The sequence below is a fragment of the Alligator sinensis genome, unplaced genomic scaffold, assembly GCF_000455745.1.
Source record: "Alligator sinensis unplaced genomic scaffold, ASM45574v1 scaffold170_1, whole genome shotgun sequence".
NCBI classification, from domain to species: domain Eukaryota; kingdom Metazoa; phylum Chordata; order Crocodylia; family Alligatoridae; genus Alligator; species Alligator sinensis.
The window spans coordinates 2,438,599-2,460,424 of NW_005841863.1; the positions used below are offsets into that span (position 1 = coordinate 2,438,599).

At 38.7% G+C, this 21,826-nt stretch overlaps 1 long non-coding RNA gene across 1 annotated transcript in view; it reads right to left on the reverse strand.

Moving 5' to 3' along the window:
• The window catches only part of LOC102377391, a 78,111-nt gene extending 68,069 nt beyond the window's left edge, over positions 1–10,042 (reverse strand). Inside the window, exon 1 of the long non-coding RNA XR_323000.1 lies at positions 10,011–10,042. This is a non-coding gene — a long non-coding RNA (uncharacterized LOC102377391). The remainder of the gene's footprint in view (positions 1–10,010) is intronic.
• Positions 10,043–21,826: the final 11,784 nt, after the last annotated feature.

The following is a 21,826-nucleotide window of genomic DNA, read 5'->3' on the forward strand; positions in this document are numbered from 1 at the left end:
TCCCTATTCTGTACCAATAATTTATGAAAGGTCGGTTTTAGGGGAAGAATGGAGACGGTTGGACTGATTTTGAAGTGTTTGGTAACACAAATAAAAATTTGGACTTGTATTGGTTTTGTCATGCAATAAAATAATGGAGGTGGTGATGTAGTTCTTAAATGCGTGCGTTACTTTTTCCGAATGTATGCAAATTATTTATATCTTCAGCCAAAGTGTACATTTTAACTTGTGTGCATAATTCTGAAAGAGGATTAAGTTCTTTTATTTTGTTAATTAAATTACATTTTTTAAAAATCTGGTGAGGTCATAAGTGACAGTATTAACAAGGGCACTTTGCAGGATTTTGATGTTTTCTTGATTAGATCATGAGTATTTTTATACAGAAGCAGCAACTGATGAAGTGGTTTTAGCAATGTGAATGAATGCACAACCCTAGCTTATCTCAGTATCTTCATAAAGAAACCATCCTAACTGTCAAGGAAGCCCAACCAAGAGTGAAAGTGACATTAGCAAACATCCAAGCAAAAGGTCAGTAGAGCAGAATGGGGGATTTTTCTTTTTCTTAGATTCTAAGCTTTCCCCTGCTTTGGGTTAACCAACACCACTCACTGGCACACAGCTAAGGATGCACTTAAAATGCAGCACTAGCCCAAAATTATAGCACTGGTAGAAGAAAAGTAGAAAACTTTGCAGCTCCTTCTTTATGTACAAAGAGTTCAATTTCAAAATATTAGAGTTTTCTTTAATTAACTCAAGGAAATTGCTAAGTGATTAAAAAAAGAGTGTTTTTAAATAAAACAAATGCATTTCAAGCTAGATGCACTGAGAACTACTTCTTGGAAACAATAGAAGAGGGCATCAAAAGACTTCCTATGACAATTAAAATAACAATTCTGCTAGCCATTTCCAAGTGTGGTTCTTAAAATGTTATTTTTAAAAGTCACAAATCATCACAATGCTTGACATTTACTTATATGACACCTCCTGCCTGATAGTCTCAAAATGCTTTCCCAATATCAAGGTAACCATTTTACAGCTGGAAAGACAGAGGCATAAAGAATCTGAGAGATAAAAGTCCCAGGGGAACTCGGCAGTAACCTAGAATAGCGCAGGCACCTTTTAACACAGACAGGGAAGAATGTTTTAGTCGGGAGTCAAGGACAGAAGATGGAATTTGTTACTGTATTTCAGACTTTTCTGGATTGGGCTTGCAAAATATTGTTTTGCACCAAAACAGTAGCCAGCACTTTTGAAAATTCTATCAGGAGATTAGCACTTTGCAGAAAGTAACTGCTTTAGTGTCAGGCAACAAATAATCACTATTCAAAAGAAATTCTCACATATATTTAACTGATACCTTTATTTTTCTAACAAATATTTTTTCACTGAAATCTGCCAGCAAAAAAAAATACAAATTTAAAAATGATTAAAAGTAATTTTGTTTTCTAATAAGGAGCTCACAGTTAGCAATTGTAATAGCCTAGATATGGTTTGTTTTAATTGAATTAATCTTGGCACTACTTGGAATGGAATAAAGGCAATAGAAAACTCATATCTGACCCATTCTCACTATTGGAAGAATCTTAGTTTCAAACAAAATCCCAAACCATTCACATGACCCCATGCCCCAGTTGAACCTATTGTAGCAGAGGCATGACAATGCAGCCAGGTGCCCACAGAAACCACCAAACATGGACACAGTGGTGATTCATGGCTGCCACTGTGCCACTGGCACAATGTATCCATTTTCCACACACCCTTACTTCCCAAGGGTTATGCTCAAGACAGCTGCTTTGGGTGTTCTGGCCTACTTACACCATAGGACCCCAGCCTTTGCTACCAGGAAAAAAAAAACTTCAAAGGAAGGAAGTTGATTAATTAGAGAAGAAAAGGAACAATATAGGAAAGATGACATTTGCAGCCTCTGGCCTGCACTTTATAGAAGTTGTTCAGATGCAGGGCCTATTTTGGTTCTTTTGTAAAGCCAGGCTTCACTCACATGTTACCAGATTTGTGCATGCTTTAAGGGCAGCAGGACCTATACTTGGTTCTGGTTAGACTGGTCCCTGTGCAGCTTTTCCTTTTTCTGTCACCTTAACATGGTCATGTTTCTGCCCACAGGCAAGTCTCAAGTTATAAAGAAAGCATTGAATTAAAAAGCTTATGTAAAGGTAACCCAACTATGCAGTTGGCTCAGTAAAAGATATCAGCCACAGAAATCTTTGTCTCTTCTTGGTAAATACATAATAGTATTTTGCACTTCTGAGGATCTCAATGCGCTTTAGTGAAATCAGCATCACAACTTATGGAGCAGATTACTTTTCACCATAATTTAAAAAAAATATTTTTGCCAGGTTTTTTTTGAGAAAAACCAGAAAGATATAGATGATTTTCAAAGTCATTTTTAGTATTAAAACTGCCCCAAATGAAATCCAGAAATCCAATGTTTGGGTAAAACATTGAAAAATTCCAACCAAAAAAACAAGTTTTTTACAAAACTTCTAGTTTTAGTTGAAAAGCCATTTTTAATCGGGAAAAATGGTGAATAAAAATTACTGCTGGCCACCTTATTGGCTAAATATATTTAGAACTCATTTTCTTTCTTCCAGTGTAATTTCCAGCTGCTTTTTCCACCTCCCAACTGTAGCTTAAGGAATAGTTTATTGATTTTGCATCGTTGCCCAAAACTACACACCCATTTGGAAAGCCACCACCACCACCACCTCTGATGACAATGAATTCAAGCTGCCTTATATTTTTAGAAAGCTTGAGGAAAACAGCATGTCAGACTACTGACACGCAGGCTGCTGCTTGAACCTTAAATGCCTAGCACATATTCCAAAATTTCAGAGTTCTGTAGGATACAAGTGGGAAGAAAAATTGTTCAACTATTTTTAAACTTACTATATTTTCTTTCACCAATATGTTTGAGCTCATATTGTCAGGTTCTCTGCTCTTGGTAATTTTTTATTTTTGGTATATTTGCTAATATATCATTTTTCCAGAGTACTTTTGAACAGATTATATCCAGCTCTGAATTGGATGAGTTTCAGCTCTTTATAAGCTGTTACTACATTCAGCCACAGACATCAGTTGCATGTTCTGTAGGATATGGGAAGATATTTCCTCATCAGGGTGTAATGAATGGATGCCAGTAATGTTTTTATTTATAGCACCTGTAGTATTATGTAGTCTCGAATTCAGTTGTGGAATCGGATTCCCATCTGGTGCTATTTGCAATTCCTTCCTTGTCGCAGCAACTCCTGAACACACACTTTCTTCCAGGGCAGGGCAAGTGGTGGCTCCCCACCACTTTAAGATTATGGACTGGGATCCAAAGGATCCCCACTAGCAGATGTTCTGGTTCTCAACTTACTTTATGTCTGACTGGTGACAACACACACTCCACACTACTTGCATAATGATGGAGCTGCTGAGTCTTTGTAAATACAGATGATGTAAACCTACCCACACCCACTCTCCTGTGGTCCACCATTCACAGGGCAGCCCGTGCAGTAACAAAGGGCACCTATACCAACTTCAAGAGTGAATGAAATTGCTGTGAAAGGCTTTCTGTACCAGGGACAAATTTATCTGAAACAACCTATCCCTATTCACTATAGCTAAGAAATGAAATACACAAGCTACATCTGCATTGCTTAAAGAGCCTTGGCAAGATTTTTTTATTTGAGCATTTGTATGTGTTGCTCAACACCTAAAAATAGCCACTGTTCATTACTCAGAAAGCGAACTTGCTACATCCCTACTCTAAACCACATACCTGTAGGTTGCTGCTTTACGTCTGTATTCTCTGATCCGCCAACTCTCATGTGGGCATTTTGTTAAGCTAGTAAACATACTCCTGCACGTCTGCATGCACACACACGGACACACAGTATACTTGTACTAGAGAATGAAATAGGTGTAGTTAAGAGTATGGGGTTTTGGAAAGGTAGTTGGGTAAACTGTGTATTTTGGCCGCATTCTTTCTAATTCATTCAGTGCGTGGATCTGAAATAGAAGGGTGAGACTGATTCGCAAGAAAGAACTACAGATGTGGTTAAAGAGAGATCTTATCTATAACATTGAAAGTTAAAATTGAAAGTTAAATTAAAAGCAACAATGCCAATGATAAAAAATGTTGATAGAAATGTTAAATAGGACAATTTTACTGTAGGCAAGTGGTTTCCAACTTCAATTGAATTCCTAATTAAAGCCATGACTGCTATTTATTGTGCAATATGCTTATTTGGTGCTGCAGCATCTGCTGCTTGAAAGCTGCATTCACCCTCCTCTCCTGGGTTAATTTAAGTTCACCCGCCTCCCCTCAGTTCAGCACTGGCACCGGAGTCTTACAGAAAGTGAATTCAGCACATTTCAGAGATTTAGAACCTATTTTAAAGTTCAAATCTTCTTGGATACACACATACTAAAAATGGCAGGGATACTGCCCCTCTCTCCCTCAAAGGGTAAAGGCATTTTAAAGGGCTACATGCGCTGAGTAAAAGGAAGACAGGATGGCCACAGAGGAGAAATCTTTCCTCCCTTGTCAAGTAAAACAAAGCCAATTTGGGGAGAATCAGGAGACAGCAGAACGTTTCCCTTCTTTCTCCCTGCTGTCTTTGGCAGCCGCACATTTGGTTATTGCTCACTGGTGTTGATGCTAATTATTCCTAGATTTACAGTAGCACCTATTGGTACCAACAGAGATCGAGGCCCAACTGGGCTTGGTGCCCTACAAATACATGAGGGAGACTCCTTCCCCAATTAGCTCAAGCATCTAAACAAACAAGACAAATAGTTGAAGGCTAAAGAGAGGCATGCTCGGGGGAAGTGTTTTGCACACAGTCAGGTAATGATGGAGTGGAAGAAGACACCCACAAAGGGGACACGGCTGCCTGCAGTAACACAGCAGGCGAGTGGCAGAGTCAAGAGCCAAAACCTGGTTCCATACCTGCTCCCCCTCCTGGACTACACTGTAGATGTGATATAGCAAGGGCTATGTTACAAATACAAACAAGCTGGGTCTCAGGGAAATTGTACAACTTCTCTGCCAAGAATAAGCCAGAGGCATAATATTTGAAAGGGGCACCACTGTGCCCCTTGCTGCTGCAGAAGAGCACCATAGAATCCACACCATACTCCAGGCTGACTCCACAGGGCTGTGCAGAAGCATCTTGTGTGATGTATGCAAGGGGTTGACTGCAGGAGGAGCCTTTCACTCTGGGGAAGGTAGCTCCACAGATGTGATGTACAAAGCCCTCCTCACTTCTCTGCCCCAGTGAGAAAAGGAAGGCAGCTGGAATTGCATGGAACTCCATGATGCCAGACATGCAAGGGTCATGTGAACTCCTCAGACCAATGTAGCCAATGTAACAATGCCTACAGAGCCACCTCAGACAAGCTACAGGGGTTGGGAAGAGTCAGGGAGGAGAAGGGCTACCAACTGACCCAAAAAGTGGTCCTGCTGACACTAGGTGTCTGAAATCAGCTTCCCCTCAGAGAGACAGAGGAAAGGAGAAAATGTTGCAGAAGGGGGGTGGAGGGCTTGACATGCAATGGTTTTTTCTGAACCACCTCCAGACAGATATCTGAAGTGGAACTTTGATGATCTGAGCCAGTGCAAATGCATGTAGACCTTGTGTAGCAAGCTTGTGTAGCTAGCAATCCCCTACAGTATGAGCAGAATGGAAGCACTGAGGTATACCATGACCACATCTGGTGCCTGCATAAGCACTCACATAACACAATAGGTTTTAACTCCTCATTGAGGTGCCTGGGATTCTCTGGCTGTTGCAGATACCAGGCAAAGCCATGAAGTTGGCACTCTTTTTATTCAAACAACAAGCAATGCCAAGATAAGTGCCCCAAACCCTAACTTAGTAGGAAAACTATCCATGCCTTTGATTTCTATGATTGCTAATTTTTAGAGTGACTTGTTGGTTTTTCTCTGTACCTACCTGTCCCCTAGAAACACCTATTCATTTTGCACAGATTAATGCGCAACCACCAGATGGTAGTGACACTGAGTGGTTGCCTGGATTCAAACCAGCAACCAGGAAGCGAAAGGTTTCTCACTTCATAGGCAGCATTGGAATCTTGCATTTGGCAGGAGCACAAACATTTCAAAAGGTAAAGGTCATAGAGCACTACTGGAGGTGCATTTTGCTACTTGGTCTACCAGGCTGTTTGCAGTCAGACTCACCAGGACAGAGACCTATAAGTATCAAAAAAATGAAAACCAGTCATACAAGAGAATGTTAGCACCGAGGGGACTACAGCATACTGCGGAAGCATTAGCATGAAACAGGTTTTGATGAATGTTGCGGGGGGATTATGTATTAAACCATAAAAAGTCTCTTCCCACATAGTTCAAATTACTTTACAATTCTGATTAAAATAACAGAATATTATAGCTTGCTTAACTAAACATTATATTTCCAAATCCATTTTCAATTGTTTTCCTTCAATTTAAACATTTTGAGCAATTTTATTGCTATTCATACCTGCTGGATTTTTTTTATTAGAAATTCACACACACATTTTCTCTGGGTTATGGAGTGCTGTTAGGTTTAACTACTTCAGTTCCACAGGCTGGGTACAGCAGAGCACTCAAAAGCAGAGAGACAGTGGCTGCCATTGAAAAAAAAAAATCACCGTTTGCCAACAATAAAAAGACAGAGGTGAGAAAGAAAATTCAGGAAAAGCAATGTGACAGTCAAATTCAAAATTAAATATTCCATTTTATTCATTCATGTCCCTACGTGTCATTGTTTTTTCACCTAACACAAAAGGTCACATGAAAAGCTGCAAGAGTTTAATTTATGAAAGAAGGTAGAACAAACTGAGATGACTGAGATCAGTGAAAGAGGAGCATTCCCTGTTTCACACTTTGAACAAGGAACAGCAAGTGCATATCTGTATTAAATAAAGCACATAAAGGAACATACTTGAATAGAAGGTATTTAAAACATTGCAATTAAAAATGACTATAAGTCTAGTGTATATGCAGACAACAAAATATTACAACTTTTGAAAACATTTTTTATGATTATAATCTCTCTCTCGGACCAACTTCCCCACCCTGAGGTGAATCTCAGTGGGTGCTGTTTGCCAAATGGAAGAGTTTAATTCTACTGACATAAATCTCAATCCCACTGTCCTTATTCAGGACAGGTTCTCATTGGACTACATGGGAGACCAACCTGAATAACGATTTCATGGTTGGGTTCATGGTGTAGCATTTGCACCTGGAGAATTCCAATTCCCCTAAGTCAGCACAGCATGCACATTCAGAGACCACTAAATGCTGGTAAGTACATCAAAACATTAATTAACACAACTACATTCCCACACAAATAAAACATTAATATGGTAATTTCTAGTCTATAACCAGCTGGTATCTTTTCCCCAGCTATATAGATAGTAGGATTAACAGTGCAAATCAAGTATTATAACAAATTCCAATTAATATAACTTTTTCCCAGTTTTATAATTCAGAATCAAATGATTATTTCCTAAAGTTGCTTGACAGCATGATTTTTGGATTCTAATTTAAGGTGTAAAGTATTTTCAGGGGACTTTCTTTGCCTTGGATTCCTTAAATCCCCCAAATATTCAGTGCTAATCCTTCAACCTGGGCCAGGGTAACTAGATACTCCCAATCTGTCTCCTTTCAGCTGTCTGCCAGACCCTTCCTGTGTTTTTCTCCATAGTCTTTCCTCTCTCTCATCAGCTGTTTTATGAAAGAGTCTACTTACAGGCTCTTGCTCTGCCCTTCCATATACCCATAAAAGAGGAAGGGAAAAGCTATTTGGCTCTGGTTCATGGAAATGGCAGAAGTTCTCTGCAGGATTGGTGCTTATTTATTACTTTGATTTTTCTCTCAGGCTCTAGTTGCACTTGTCAGAACCTCATACACATATTTGACTTCATTGTCTGTAATATTTGTTGGCATCACATCCAATAATAATGCACTTCATGAACATTAACACATTATACATACATAATTTGAAAGAACTATGGGAGAGACAACAAGCAAAAATATGAGCAATGCCAGTTAATGAAAAGCTCACAATTTCAAACTACTGTTTAACTAATTAAAATGAAATTAAATGACTATAGCATTAACTATGTCAACTGTTTAGCATAAAAGTTGTTAAATATATCATACTGTATGCAGGAAGATTTTGCAACCTTTAATTGTAAGAAATAGTCGTGTACTATTTAATTGCACAACTGGATAGGATATAATATTAATAATTACATGAATCATATTTAGTAAAATATGTTAAAACATTGTTTTTAGATGGTGGAATTTTATGGATAGTATAATAGAACTGAAGCACATTCTTAATTACCTAATTATTGCCATTTTCAAAGTCCAGTTACCATCACTACAACTGGCCTTGTTTTCACAGTCCAAAGTTTAAAAAGTGACTTTTCTAGATTGATGCATAACGAGTGATTTGGGGGAAAACTTTTCAGACAAGAAACCAGATTTTAACTAAACTGAATTGAACTTGGACTTTATATGGCTCCCCATTATTAGTTTATACACATTTCTAGTTATGACAGGTACAATAAACTATACAGATAAAGCTGTAGATGCTTGGCAATGGGATACAGACATTAACTGACATGACTTAAATACGGATGAGAAAAAGTCTTTAACATTTATGGTGCTTTTTTTGTCCAAGGAGACTTCTATACAGCCACCCACCTTTGCCAGGCCTTTAAATACAAAGTCATTTTTTTTACTTCCTCCCCCCCATTCACATCCAGACCACAGCAGTCTTCTTCCACAACAGCCACTCTTCTGTCCCAATAAACTGCTTATTTCTGCCCATGTCTCCTTCTACCATACTTACTTGTGATTTTTCAAAGAAGCTAGCTGCACCAGCTGACCTCCATGACAGCCCTGAATATTGTTCTGAGTGCTCACTGCCTCTGAAAATCAGTGCTATTCCCCACCAGTAAAAGCTTTTGTCAGAAGGAGTTTTTTGGTTTACAGGATGGCCCACCTGCAATTTTGAAGACGTCTCAGAGTGGAGAAGAGACATAAGTCCTGAAGCTGCTCAAGATTTAGAGGCACAGAAACAAACAACGTAGACAATATAGCAGGAGATCTCTCACATTTTTAAAGAATCAAAAGGCTTCTTCTCATCACCGTTTATTTGCATTCTTTTATAGAGCAATGTCCATCTTTACTGCCTAATTATCAATCACAAACGTCTCCAGTTTCAAAAGGAAGAAGTCTATCTGACTGATAAAGACAACAGAGTAATAAAGAGGTATCCCTCATCCAGGGAGCTAGATACAATCCTGCGTATTTCCTAAATCACTACCAACCATCTGGACATGCAACTGGGACAACAAACATCATGAAAAAAATAGAGGTTGGTAACGAAAAAAAAGCAGATGAAAGGAAAAGCTATTGCTTTTCTTGGATACCCCTGTTTTCCGTATAAAGAGATCTAGGTAGAAAGGGAGGTCATTGTCAAAGGCATCTTTGGTATAGGCCCAATTTCTACATCTATTCATGCTTTCCCTTTTGTCAGAGGCATTTAATAGATGCCCAAGGTTACACCAAAGTATTGCACTGTCACAGTCTTCTTTCCCATATGTCTGATTTCACAGCCATTTAATACACATCTTTTCATCACAGGCAGAAAAAATTAATGGATACCCAAGGTTATATCAAAGTATTGAAAGCACCCAGACTTGTCAAAGCTTTAAAACAAAGCAAAACCTTAGATGCTAGGGTTGCAACCCAAGTACATGGTCATTTGTTCCAGGAAAGAAAGAGTCAGCATATGAAAACATTTTAGAAAAGTATCATCCAGAGGTTACTGAGTCAACTGCCATAAATAGTGCAGTCAAAGAACAAGTTGAGGAGATAACAGGACTTAGCTATATTATGCACAATGACAAACATAATAAAGGAAACATGCAAATGTAAAAGTGAACAATACAGGTTACCAATTTTATGAGAACTAATTAATACTTACTGGTACTGCAGAGAAGCTTAGCCACAAAGGACAGGTAAAGAGATACTTGGTGCAACTTACAGTTTGGGATCTCATCTCAAAGCTGCCACTAAAGGTCAGAGCATCTGGCAGCTCTGGCTGTATGTGCATTCACATAGGGCTTCCCTGAAACTCACATGATCCCCTTTCTCTCTGAAAAGATCTTACTTAGTCAGGTGACACTACCCAGGCTTCTCTTATTGGTGAAATTTAAAATGGCTTCCCTTTGGGATACTCTCTCTCTCTCTCTTTCTCTCTCTCTATCTTTTTGTGTCAAGTGCATTTTAAATTTGATTCAATGGCAGTTTCTCCAATCTTAATCCTCCTTTAGAATAAAACAACTCATTTTGCTAGCAAACAATAAGGTGAGCTTATTGCTATATTCATATAGAGGATAATTATAACATTTGTCCTTCAGCATGTGGATTCAAGTGGTTTGCATGCAACATGCATTGCCATTACACCCTGGTCAGCCAACCCTTCATCCAACATTTAAACACAGGTTGCCAGTTTCATAAGGTGCAAAGGTTTACACATGTTGAGATTACAACAGATGATTAACAGAGAAATTTTAGTTTATCACAGACACAGTGATTTTTTTCTTCATCAGATGAACTACTGTTTAAAACAGTCTTACAATCTTCCTTGTTACCTTAAATGCATGTTTATATGCGTATTTTTCATTCCTGATGAAAATTTGTATACAGTGAAAAAAAGAGAATTTTAGCATCTTCAGCACACAAACTCCAATGGGTAGTTTTACCAAAAGAGTAAAAAATGGATCGTTATGTTGTCTTTATTAGCAATAGAACTAAAGATACAGCTAAGAATCTAGACATGTAGAGGCATAACGGAGGTTTGCATTTGCAACTTCTATGACATGGGCAGATGCTAGAATCTTTCAAATGCATGAGCAATTGTTAGCACAGGCAACTGGTAGGACGGGGTATGGGTGGGGGGGCACGTACCCGCCCTGAGATTGGCCCCCGTTTTGGCATTGCTCAGGATGGCAAATCACGGCTCCACAGAGCCAGGCAGAGAGACCGTGGCACCTCCTGCAGCAGCCACAGTTTGGGCCCATTCCCCCACCTGGGGGGTGGAGGTAGCTTTACCTATGTTCCAGCCAGTGGTCCACAGTTTGAAGAGCCGGCCACTTACAGTTTCCGGTCTGCAATTGTGTCCCCCCAGACTCAGGAGGCACCAGTCACCCCTTATTGTTAGAGAAAAGTGGTAATATAGATGCACAAACAAAATTAGCCACTTGCCTGAGAAATTAGTCCCTGCTATCAATCTGGATCCAATACTCTCCCTTGTAACCAAATATATCATACAAATGATCCTTTTTCTCTGCACAACCAAACTTAGCAGGGAGCTGTTTTCCTTGGCTTATGCAAAATGGTTTTCTAGGTTTATGTAATTTAAAGCACAGGGAACCAAATGTAATATGTGCCTAACTGGGGTTGGTGTATAAGAGTTGGGTCTAAAATATATTTTAGAAACTTTGCTTCCGTGTTATTCCACTTACAAAATGAAGTAGCGCAGCGTTAATGCTGCACTGTAGCATATAAATGTCTTGATGGTGTTTTTCATTTGTTCAAGAGATGACTCCATGTAGGTCCCTTGTGGGGATCACCTCCCATTAGTAACTCTTCTATGGATTGTGACGTAATGGGGGAGAAGTACTGGAAAAGAGCCACATTTGATTGGCAGTCAGTCCCATCCCAAATCCCTCAACAAGCAAAACCTCTATTACTTTAGTTTAGTGATGATGAGTTTTAGCATCCCTAGCTACAGAAGTCCAGACTCCTTACATTGCTCTTTGCTTTAGAAACATGCTAGTGGGAAAGAAAGACTGGGTCCAAATGGCAGGAAAACAACAGGTCCTTGGGCATCCATTTATGTTCCTCATGGAGAGAGGAGGTGACATTCTCTCCTGTCGCCTAAGCAGTTTACCTTGTGTAAATAGTCAAGGGGTCTCTAACTCACATCCGAATATCACAACAAACACAAGACAGCTATTTCAACTAAAAAGGCATCATCTGTTGACTTTTGAGCCAAAATGGCATCATATATTTGAATGTCTTTTATTAAAAGCTTTTAGCTGGAGGTTTTATGAGGTAACTGACCCCTTGTGTCATTCTTATGCTAATCTCACAACACAATTTTTTTTCCGTCTGCTAATAAAAGAGCATATCCGTTCATCCTATCTTGCATTTTTTTCTCAATTGTAATCTATCACAGGCCCCCTGTGCTTGAATATCTCTGGCATTGTCTGCCTGTTCAGGTTCTCTCCTGGCTCACAAAGCACACAAAAATAAAAACAATAGTCTGCAACATGAATCAAGTAACATATTTATGTTTAAATCCACTCTGTGTAGGGGGCCAGGGATACTTGCCAAGGCTGTCAGGAGAAGACAAAGGGCCCATACCAGGAAACCACAGCTCAGGATTGGCTGGTGGGATTGTTCAGTCTCCTTCCTTCATCAGCAAGGTTTAGGGGAAGATTAGCCTTTTGCCCTCCTTGTGCCTCACACTACAAAAGCTCTTAGAATGATTTTTGGGCCTATAGAAGCCCACATGTTGTCTTACAGTCTTGCCAGTTATGTTATACCCAATAAAGTTGCTATCTATGTTCCTTTCACTTGAGTCAGAGGGAACTTCAGAAGGCAGACCTATTATGGAAGAAATCATTGCTGAGATTCGGATGAAGTCACAGCAGGCTTGCAAAATGAATGGCGGCGTTCACAACTGTTTGTTTGTTCCTTTGCTTTCTTCCTTTTTGAAATTGAAATATGTGAATTAATACCAGAAGATAATATACTTTCCCCTGTCAAAATTTATGAAATACATTCATCACAAATGAAGTAAATCTTGATGGGAAACCCTCACACACAAAGCTTCAAGTAGATGAATAATTTTTGATGAAGTATTTGATATGGAAAGTGTGCAAATCCACTTACTGCCAGAAAAAGAGAAAAGATTCTGTCTGCCCACTTAGAGCGTGAAAAAGGGCAAATACAAGGAAAGTCAACTTCACTGATTGTGTAATGATATATTCCTTTTTAGGTGAAAATTACATGTAAGGAAAAGGGAAAAGGCCAGCAGAAGACCAGAGTTGTTAGCAAAGGTGGACATGTTGAAAGCATGTTATGAGTGTACAATTAGCTGGAGTGCTATCTATTGTGCTCAGAGTTTAAATGAGTTCAAGTATTAATGCTGCTAGTTATAGTGGGATGTGAAATAGCAAACAGGAAGACTCGTGTAGATTAATGTAGCATATTTGAGCTTGTAATGTAGAAGAGCCATAGTTCCTGTTTGCAAGAATCTAAGCCATACTAGTCTACTATATCTCTGCAATGCTGACACTATTTGTTCTTGAACAATACAGATACTAGTTTCATAGGCTGGCATTTGTTTATACCATGCAATTTGTATGATATTCTATTGGGTATCACATTCACTTATGGAAAATATGATTGACATTCAACAGGAGCAAATAGGAGCCCTAATCACTTATGGCAAATTATGCTTTATTTAGCAGGATATCAGATGATGATAAAAGTGGTCCAGCTCCCACAGCAGTAAATCCACTGGCTTTGTTAATGGTAACTAACCATAATATAGAAGTGACAATCATGTGGTAAATCCAAAGTATATTTTAATTTTAAGAAAGTGGAGTATTTTATTTAAATTAATTGACTACAAAGGCATGATATAAGTTGTTAGACAAAGATGCTCTAAGCCCAGAAATATGACTTCTACTCAGCTTTGGTACTCATTCTCCCTGTAACTTGGATAAGTGACTTGTAGGTTGATTTCCCTATCTGCAAACCTGACATAATTATACTTACTGAGCTTTGTAAACATCCTTAAAATTCTCAGATGAAAAGTACTAAATACATGCAAAAGAACAGTGTTATTGAGAACACATTCTATATTAATTGTACTCTGTGGGCGCATCTACACATGCACCCAACTGTGCAGTTGCTACTGTGCAGTCATTTAGTACTTTCTTTAGTGCGTCTACATGACTAGGTTCGTCTATACGAGACACTATGTCACTGTAGCAATGAGCTATGATGTAGCATTAGCGGGCACAAACTGTAATGCCGACACTACTGTACAGACCTCTGTGCCACCAGAATTTGCAGCAACAGCGAATACTGTTTTAGCAAATAGTAAATGACTGTTCAGTAACCACTGTTACTGCAAGTCCCAGTAGCGCACAGGTTGTTTCCGACCCTACTGAGCAGTACCAATGAGCTACTACACAGTAGCTCATTGCTTCTGCACAGTAGCATCAGCATTATAGTTCGTGCCCACTGATGCTACATAGTGCTCATGACATAGTGTCTCGTGTAGATGCACCCAGTATGGCCCTGACTTGATTACTGCCTGTGAATGCTACTGTTGTATAAATAGCATTAATTATTAAACCACTCCTTATTTCTTCCCTATTTCTTATTTTTGTTTTCTTCTGGTGAATTTTCCAGAGTCCAATTTATCAACAAAAAAAAAGAGAGAGAAAAGACAGTAAACAGTGCTTTGTGATTTTGATGCGAATCACTCACCCCGTACACGAAAACCATAATTGACTCTGCTAGTGCCAGTGGAAGTCAGAGAAGCATAGAACTGCATGCAAGTTTTCTAGTGGCGTGAGACAAAACATTTGTTTCACCTAGTGATCAAAGTCTTTTAAATTTAGCCTGCTGAGGTGTTTTTTTCCCCTCTCTCTATTTTGCGAACATGACAAGGACAATCATCAGTCTTGTCTACCTTAGCATATTCTAGATCCATTTTTCAGTAATGAGCATGACTATAGAATCAGTTTTTGTGCTAGCTGGTGTAGGTGCATTTCAGATGTTTTCAGTGCTGTATGAAAACATTCCAAGTTGGGACATTTGAGGTCTATCCATGTTAACGTGGATATGTTGTCAACACAGATACAGCTGTTTGCATTGTGGACAACAAGTATAAAATGTGCAAGTGTCAGCTATAGCTCTACTAGTCTTTTCTTTCTTCGCATTTTCTATCATCACCTCCGCATATGTGGTTCTACTGATACTAGTAGTGCAGGAATCACTCACATATATTAGTCATTGAGCAGATACCAGTATTTTAACAATCACATCGGCTGCATTCAAAGCAATGGTAAACTACACGGTAGCTCAAACGGTGGTAGGTTCTAGAATTGGGCTTACTCTTCCTTTCCAGGTACCACCACTGGGATTGTGCCACTGATAACAATTGTGGATGAGGGGGGAAATATCCATCAAGTTCCATGGAGGGGATAAGACCATGGTGTGACTAGCACAGCACAGGCATCGGCCTCACTTCTGCTGTAGAAAGCACCACCACAATGTCTGTTTAAGGATGGGGCCATCTTAAAGTTAAAAGGGGGAAGGAAAACTTTTTGAGCTAAACCCAAAATAATGAAGTTAGTGGCAACTCTGTAAAATAAATAAGACATAGCTTCACTTTCATTGCAGGCTTTCCAATATATTATCATATAGCTTAAGGGATGTGACTTCATTGCCATTCAACATTTTCTCCTATTAAGAACCCAAATTTTATAAGCCAAGAAGACATGTCAAATATTACAGTAATATTTGAGCTTTCTTTGAATAGGCTTTCTTTATTCACAACCACTTAAATATATGAGTCTTTGTTACTCATTCTCAAATATATTCTTGATTATTTTATGAGCATTGGTTCTGGTTATTCTGGTATGCTAGGTATGCAGAGAGGAATGTCTGTGTGGAACTGCAACCATGTCTTAGAAAACTGACATAATTTTTCCATTTTCTCTGATGTGTTTTACTGTGTTTAGAGAATTACATTGGGATAAGAAAGCCAGGTGTTTTTTTTCAAAAGACAAAATTTAATCAGTCATTTTAATCATCATATTTACTGAAGGACTGAATGAAACTCGCTAAATTCCTGTGTGGAATTATTGCACGAGCAGATAACAGAATGTGTTGGCTAGAATTTGTAAATTTGTAAGTTAAAAGAAAAATTTCATAGATGTTTTCCATGAAAAAATCCCACAAATGCCAGAAAGGAAGGGAGCAAAGTTACACTTAAACTTAACTGTGAATTCCTGTGGACTTAAGTGCTAGAACACCTCATGTTCAGAAATGCTGGCTGTGTCTATATGAGTGGCGGACCATGCAGTTGTTACCATGCAGTCATTTAGTACTTGTCTATGCAAGTCTTAAGTGACTGCACAGTAACCAGTGGGGGGGTGGGGGGGAGGATTGCTACTGCACAGTAGCAACAAGCTACTGCGCACTATCTCATTATACTGCACAGGATCATCGCTGCATGATTAGTGCCTGGCAACACTACCGAGTGTTGGGAACAAGCTACTACCTGGTAGCTCATTGCTACTGCGCCGTAGCATCTCAGGTAGATGCGCCTGCTGTAATGGAGTTTCCAGTTGCAAGCTCCATAGGTAAAGCTGAATTTTGCATAGAATTTTTGTCATGATTGAAAATTGCACTGCACCCTCCACACCTTATAGCACTTACTCTGATTACAGAATGAATTTTCTGAGAATTTACCAGTAAATAAAGTTAGTTTATGGAATTGAGCACCCTATAGTAGACTTCCATTGGCCCCAGTTATCTTAATAACAGAATAATAGATGCATCAAAACTTCTGAATAGTTCCAACTCACCAAAATCATGTGCCTAGGATACTTTTAAAGAAATTACGTAGCAACTGAGCAAGTTCAGTAATGCTTGTTCTATCCAATTGTTATTACAATAGAGCTAAATCAAGCAAACAACAATACTTATCCGCAGTCTGCAGGTCTATTGGCTGCAATGATTTAGTGGCAGGAAAGAGATTTGATTCGTGTGTCAGCAGTTTTCCTTGGTTGGTCAATTGCTCTCAGACATAAGTTCTCCTTAAAGTCCCTGTGCCACTGTTAATTAAGATGAGGCTGGAGGATATGGCTGCCTTGAGCAGGAAGCTGGACTAGATGCTCTTGGGAGGTGCCTTCTACCCTCCTTTCATATGTTCCCAAGGAATCCCCTTAAAGCAGGGGCACACTGGGGATTTTTTGACTGGGCTTCCTACTGAAGCCTATCTTTCACTTTGTGCTAGTCTCTTACCCAGACATGTTGGTTTAATACCGCCTTTCTCCTGCTACTCTCCAGCTTCACCTATATTTCTCTGCCTCATCTGTCCCTTCACAGTTGGCCATTTCCCACTGTCACACAGGCACTACTACAAGGTAGATGAACGAACCAATGTGGACCACAAAAATCCTCAATCGTGCTTGTGTGGCTTGTATGGCTCTAGATGGTGCCACTACAGAGCCCTACACCTTCACAAGTTTGGCTATCTTTTAAGCTTAATGCTCTCTCAAAAAATCCCAGGGTTTTAAAGCTTGGTTCAGACATAATTACAATATTCCTGTAACATTTTTGTCTGGAATATAGAAAGCTTCTTGCCTCAAAGAAATGAAAAATATTAGGCCATATTTAAATAAAAGTTTCATTTTTAATTTCTTTGAAAATTAAAAAGATATATATCTATGAACATATTTACTAGCCACATGCATTTCCAAATTCCAAGTTCCTGCATTTAGAACCACTTAAAATCTTTTGACCTAAAAACAGTGTCTCACTCATACTGGGTGAGAAAACATAGCTCCCACATATGAAGTTTGATGGAAGCAAGAATGCCTGTGCCCTATTCCATGCCATTTTTCATTGCACCAAGTTGTAATTTTCTGACTCAGACTCTGACAAATAAGTCCCTTGGACACCATCTTCACTGGGAAAATTTTTCAAACTCACTGACATTTGCATGTTAGGCTCAAACTGAACAGCAAAGCCTGATATCTTTTGTTAATCCCACTGAAACATTATGGAATCATGTTATTGGATGCTTGGGAACTAACAAACTTATTCCTGTGCAACCACAAACTTATTCTGAAAACAGCCAGAAAAGGAAGTGCCATCATAATCTTCATCTGATTGGGATTTTTGCTTCATATCAGTGTTGGAGGTGAAAGGTAGAAGGACAGGGAAAGCACTGAGCCATGTTGGTCATTACCCATCATCAGAGGCAGATGATTGGTTCCACACAAGTGGAAAGGTGAAAGGAAAACACAGTTTTCAATGGCTGCAGAAATGATAAACTCGTGTCCTCCAAATCGATAATAGAACAGCCAACTGCGACAATACAGACCTGTTCAGAGAGCCTCCATCATAGACACCAATTTTATTTTGTGATACAGGCCCCTTGTCACAGATATGTGACAAATTCTTTTGGAAGTAAAAGCTGAAGATTCTCTCTCAAATGCCCTTAATGATTTCTGTATGTAATTGGGCTCTTGCTTAAAATTTCTCCTATTCAGGTATATACAAGAAATAAAGTTTAGTTTTTTCAAGGAATCTTGGCTCTTTTAAAAGGGACAGCCTGCTATAACAGGTGCATTGCAGACAGGTGCTACATAAGGTTTCCTACGTAGCTCTGCCAATGCTTTGCAATCATGATCTACATCACCCCATTATTCCTATGAGGGGCCTCCCCTCAGCTCTGATTGCCAAGGTTATGAATTATGCCACTGTGTATGGGTTTGGACAAATGTCCACTATTGAGTAGTTTGACATGGCCAGACTCAGTTCCTTGGTAACATAAGCCAAATCTGGGACAATCAAACTGAGTATTTAACCCACTGTACAATTTTTCTCACAATTTTTCTTTTGGATGCAGTCACACATTATGTACCCTGACTCCCATGCAGAAGATTTGTGGCAATTGCATGATGTACGAGGTGCCATTTGTAAAATATTATTTAGTGTAAAACATGATGTTTTTTCTGTTGATTTACAAGTTGGATTTATAAATCTGTACTTCTCACAGTCTGAGTTATATATCTTGCCTCTGATTTATAAAACTTGCCAGTAAATCTTCAGCAGAAAGTTTTGATTCAGAAATCATTATTTTAAACATTAGATTTAGCTAAAACATTCAACTGCTTTATAAGTCACGGAATGGATTTACATACTGCAATCTGGATTTACAAATTGTACAACAGATTTACAAATCATGCTGAGAAATTCCTAAATAAAATGCTTAGATTTACTAATCCTCACTTTGCACTTAGGATACAACTGACTGATTTATAACACTGAAGCTATACAATAATGATCTGCTTTATAAAATCCTACTTTTACTTTAACTCAAAATTCTGATTTATAAATGCTGATTAGGTTTACTGCAATATAGTTCACAAAAAAAGTATTTGATGCATTGCTGCTTGCAAATAGCTCCTACAAATAAAAAAGGCAAGGCATTTTTGAGAGGTGATAGGTGACCAGGTTCAGGAGCAGGGGAAACAGAGGAGAAAGTTTCAAAGGACAAGAAATAACACTCTTAATTTATTTTTACAAATATGTCCAAGACTTCAGAAGTAAACATTTCACTTTACCAGATTCATATCTTGGGCTAAAATATAATTTCAGGAAAGCTGATTGATAGCCTACAATAACTTTGGGAGTTAACACTGGGTATCAAGAGGCTTACCATCTAACCCTTGAGGAAATTTCTTCTTCCCAAGTGTACCTAATAGTACAGATTTCCAGCTTTTACACTCTGCTCAAATATCATGTATTTGCCCACATATCTTCTGTAGTTTGCAGCCTAGGGAGAATATGGCAAACAGTAAAGTAAGGAAGACTGGATGTCTATTTCTTTAAAAGGCTCCAACATTTTTCATATGATCAGATAAGCTGTTTGAATATGTTAAGGATGTGAGTCACTCTTAAGGATTCAGCACTGATGTTGGGTGCACACAATGTTGTTGGATACTATAAACATAGAATACATTAGAAAGAGGGATAGTACTTGGGCTTAAGTTGTAATGGTAGCCAAGTTTCTTTCAAGTGTTTGGGTAATTCAGTGAAAGAACAGACATTGCTAATATCAAATGTAATTTGAAGGATAAGATTTAGTATTAAGGTTGGAAATAAGTCTAAAAAAAGGCTTTTGTGAAAAGCTATGTACTGGTGCCAGAATTCACCTATTGGAGTTGAAGTCTCCATTTGAAGGCCACTTCATAAATCTTTAGGAAATATGAACAGTTTTGAGTGTCCCGTTGATCTGAAAGGGATTTTCTATATCCAGATAGCTTCTATTAAAGCATATCAGCAACACTAGCTTTGGGAGAAAATTGGCTTTGTAACTGGATTAAAGTGGGACCATAGTAAAGGACTGTTAGGGCACTGGACTGGAAACCATGATTCCTGGATGTAATTCCCAGCTCTAAAAGTTGAATCACTATGGCCCAAATCCCAAAAGGTATTTAGGTACCTAACATCCAGTGTGAGTTAGGAACCTAATTACCTATGAGGATCTGGGATTTTGTGGCTTTAGATAAGTCACAACCTTCCTGTATATCGATTTCCCACCTACAAGTGAGTGTGATAATATTTACCTACTGTACTGTGAGGTTTCATTAAGAAGGGTGTTTTGAAATCCCAGGACAAGGGGCTTGTTGGCAGCATAGATGGTGATTCCCCTGCACTCAGGGAAATATCTAAGATATCTGACTTAATTCTTGGAGAAAAGCAAACAAGATATATATGGACTGAAAATCTTTGTCAGTCTTGAATCTCTCTTTATCTCCTGAAGATTACTTCTTACTATTAAAATATTTCATGAAAACAAAGAATAGGTACTGTATTCTCTTAATGGTTGTACAGGATTAAAAAAAAATAATAATAATTAAAAAAATACTTTCCTGTTCGTAAGATGTGAATATTAGTACTTTCATAGATTTCATAGACATTAGGGCTGGAAGGGACCTCGGAAGATCATCGAGTCCAGCCCCCTGCCCAAAGGGCAGGAAGTCAGCTGCGGCCATAGGATCCCAGCAAGATAAGCATCCAGATAGATAAGCCAGCAAGATAAGCATCCCAGCAAGATAAGCATGTACTTTCTTCTTTTTAAAAAACTTTGGAAACTTTTCATAAAAATGCTGTGTAAAATGAGGTTTTAATATTTTAAAATCATTGTTAAATTGCCAGATATGCAGCTTTCTCAAACTACTATATTTAATTTACGGTTAGGTTTTTTTAATACAACAAATACATTAAAGGTTTTTTACTAGATTTAAGTAAAACCACAAAAGTAACAAATTAAATTAGGTCCTTTTCCAAAATTCATGAAAAGCAATGGAAGTGTTTCCAGTGAACCTGTATTCACTTAGACAGTAAAGATTTTCTATCAGCAAGAATGTATGTGCAAAAATGAGTGTGAATTTATGCACCTACTTTACATTTATATTTCCTGTACCTGACAAGGTAACTGTAGAAGTGATGACTAAATAGTCATCTTTGTACATTTGAATGCTTAATTGCACTAAGGTTCCCACTACAGGTCACAGGTATTGTGCAATTAACAGATTAATTAAACAATTAACTGAGACCAGCTACACATGCAAAGTACCGATCATTCTATAAAAAAATTCCAACCAGCTATAAAGTTAGATTTGAAAATGCATACTAACTTTATAGCTGGTTGCTATCGAGCTTTAATTTGCATGTGTAACAGGGTTTCCCCTGTGGCTGGGACACTTGTTAGCTGATAGGGCTCCCAGCCGCAGGGGTGCACCATGCCCAGCCAGGGCTGCCAGTTCTGCAACTGCTGGAGTCTGTCACCTCAGCAGCTACAGACTCTGGGTCTCCACAGTATGCCTCAGTGCTGGGTCCCAGCAGCCATGTGGCTGTGATCTCCCAGTCCCAGGGATGCATGAAACCCCCATGCTTGTGAGGCATGGC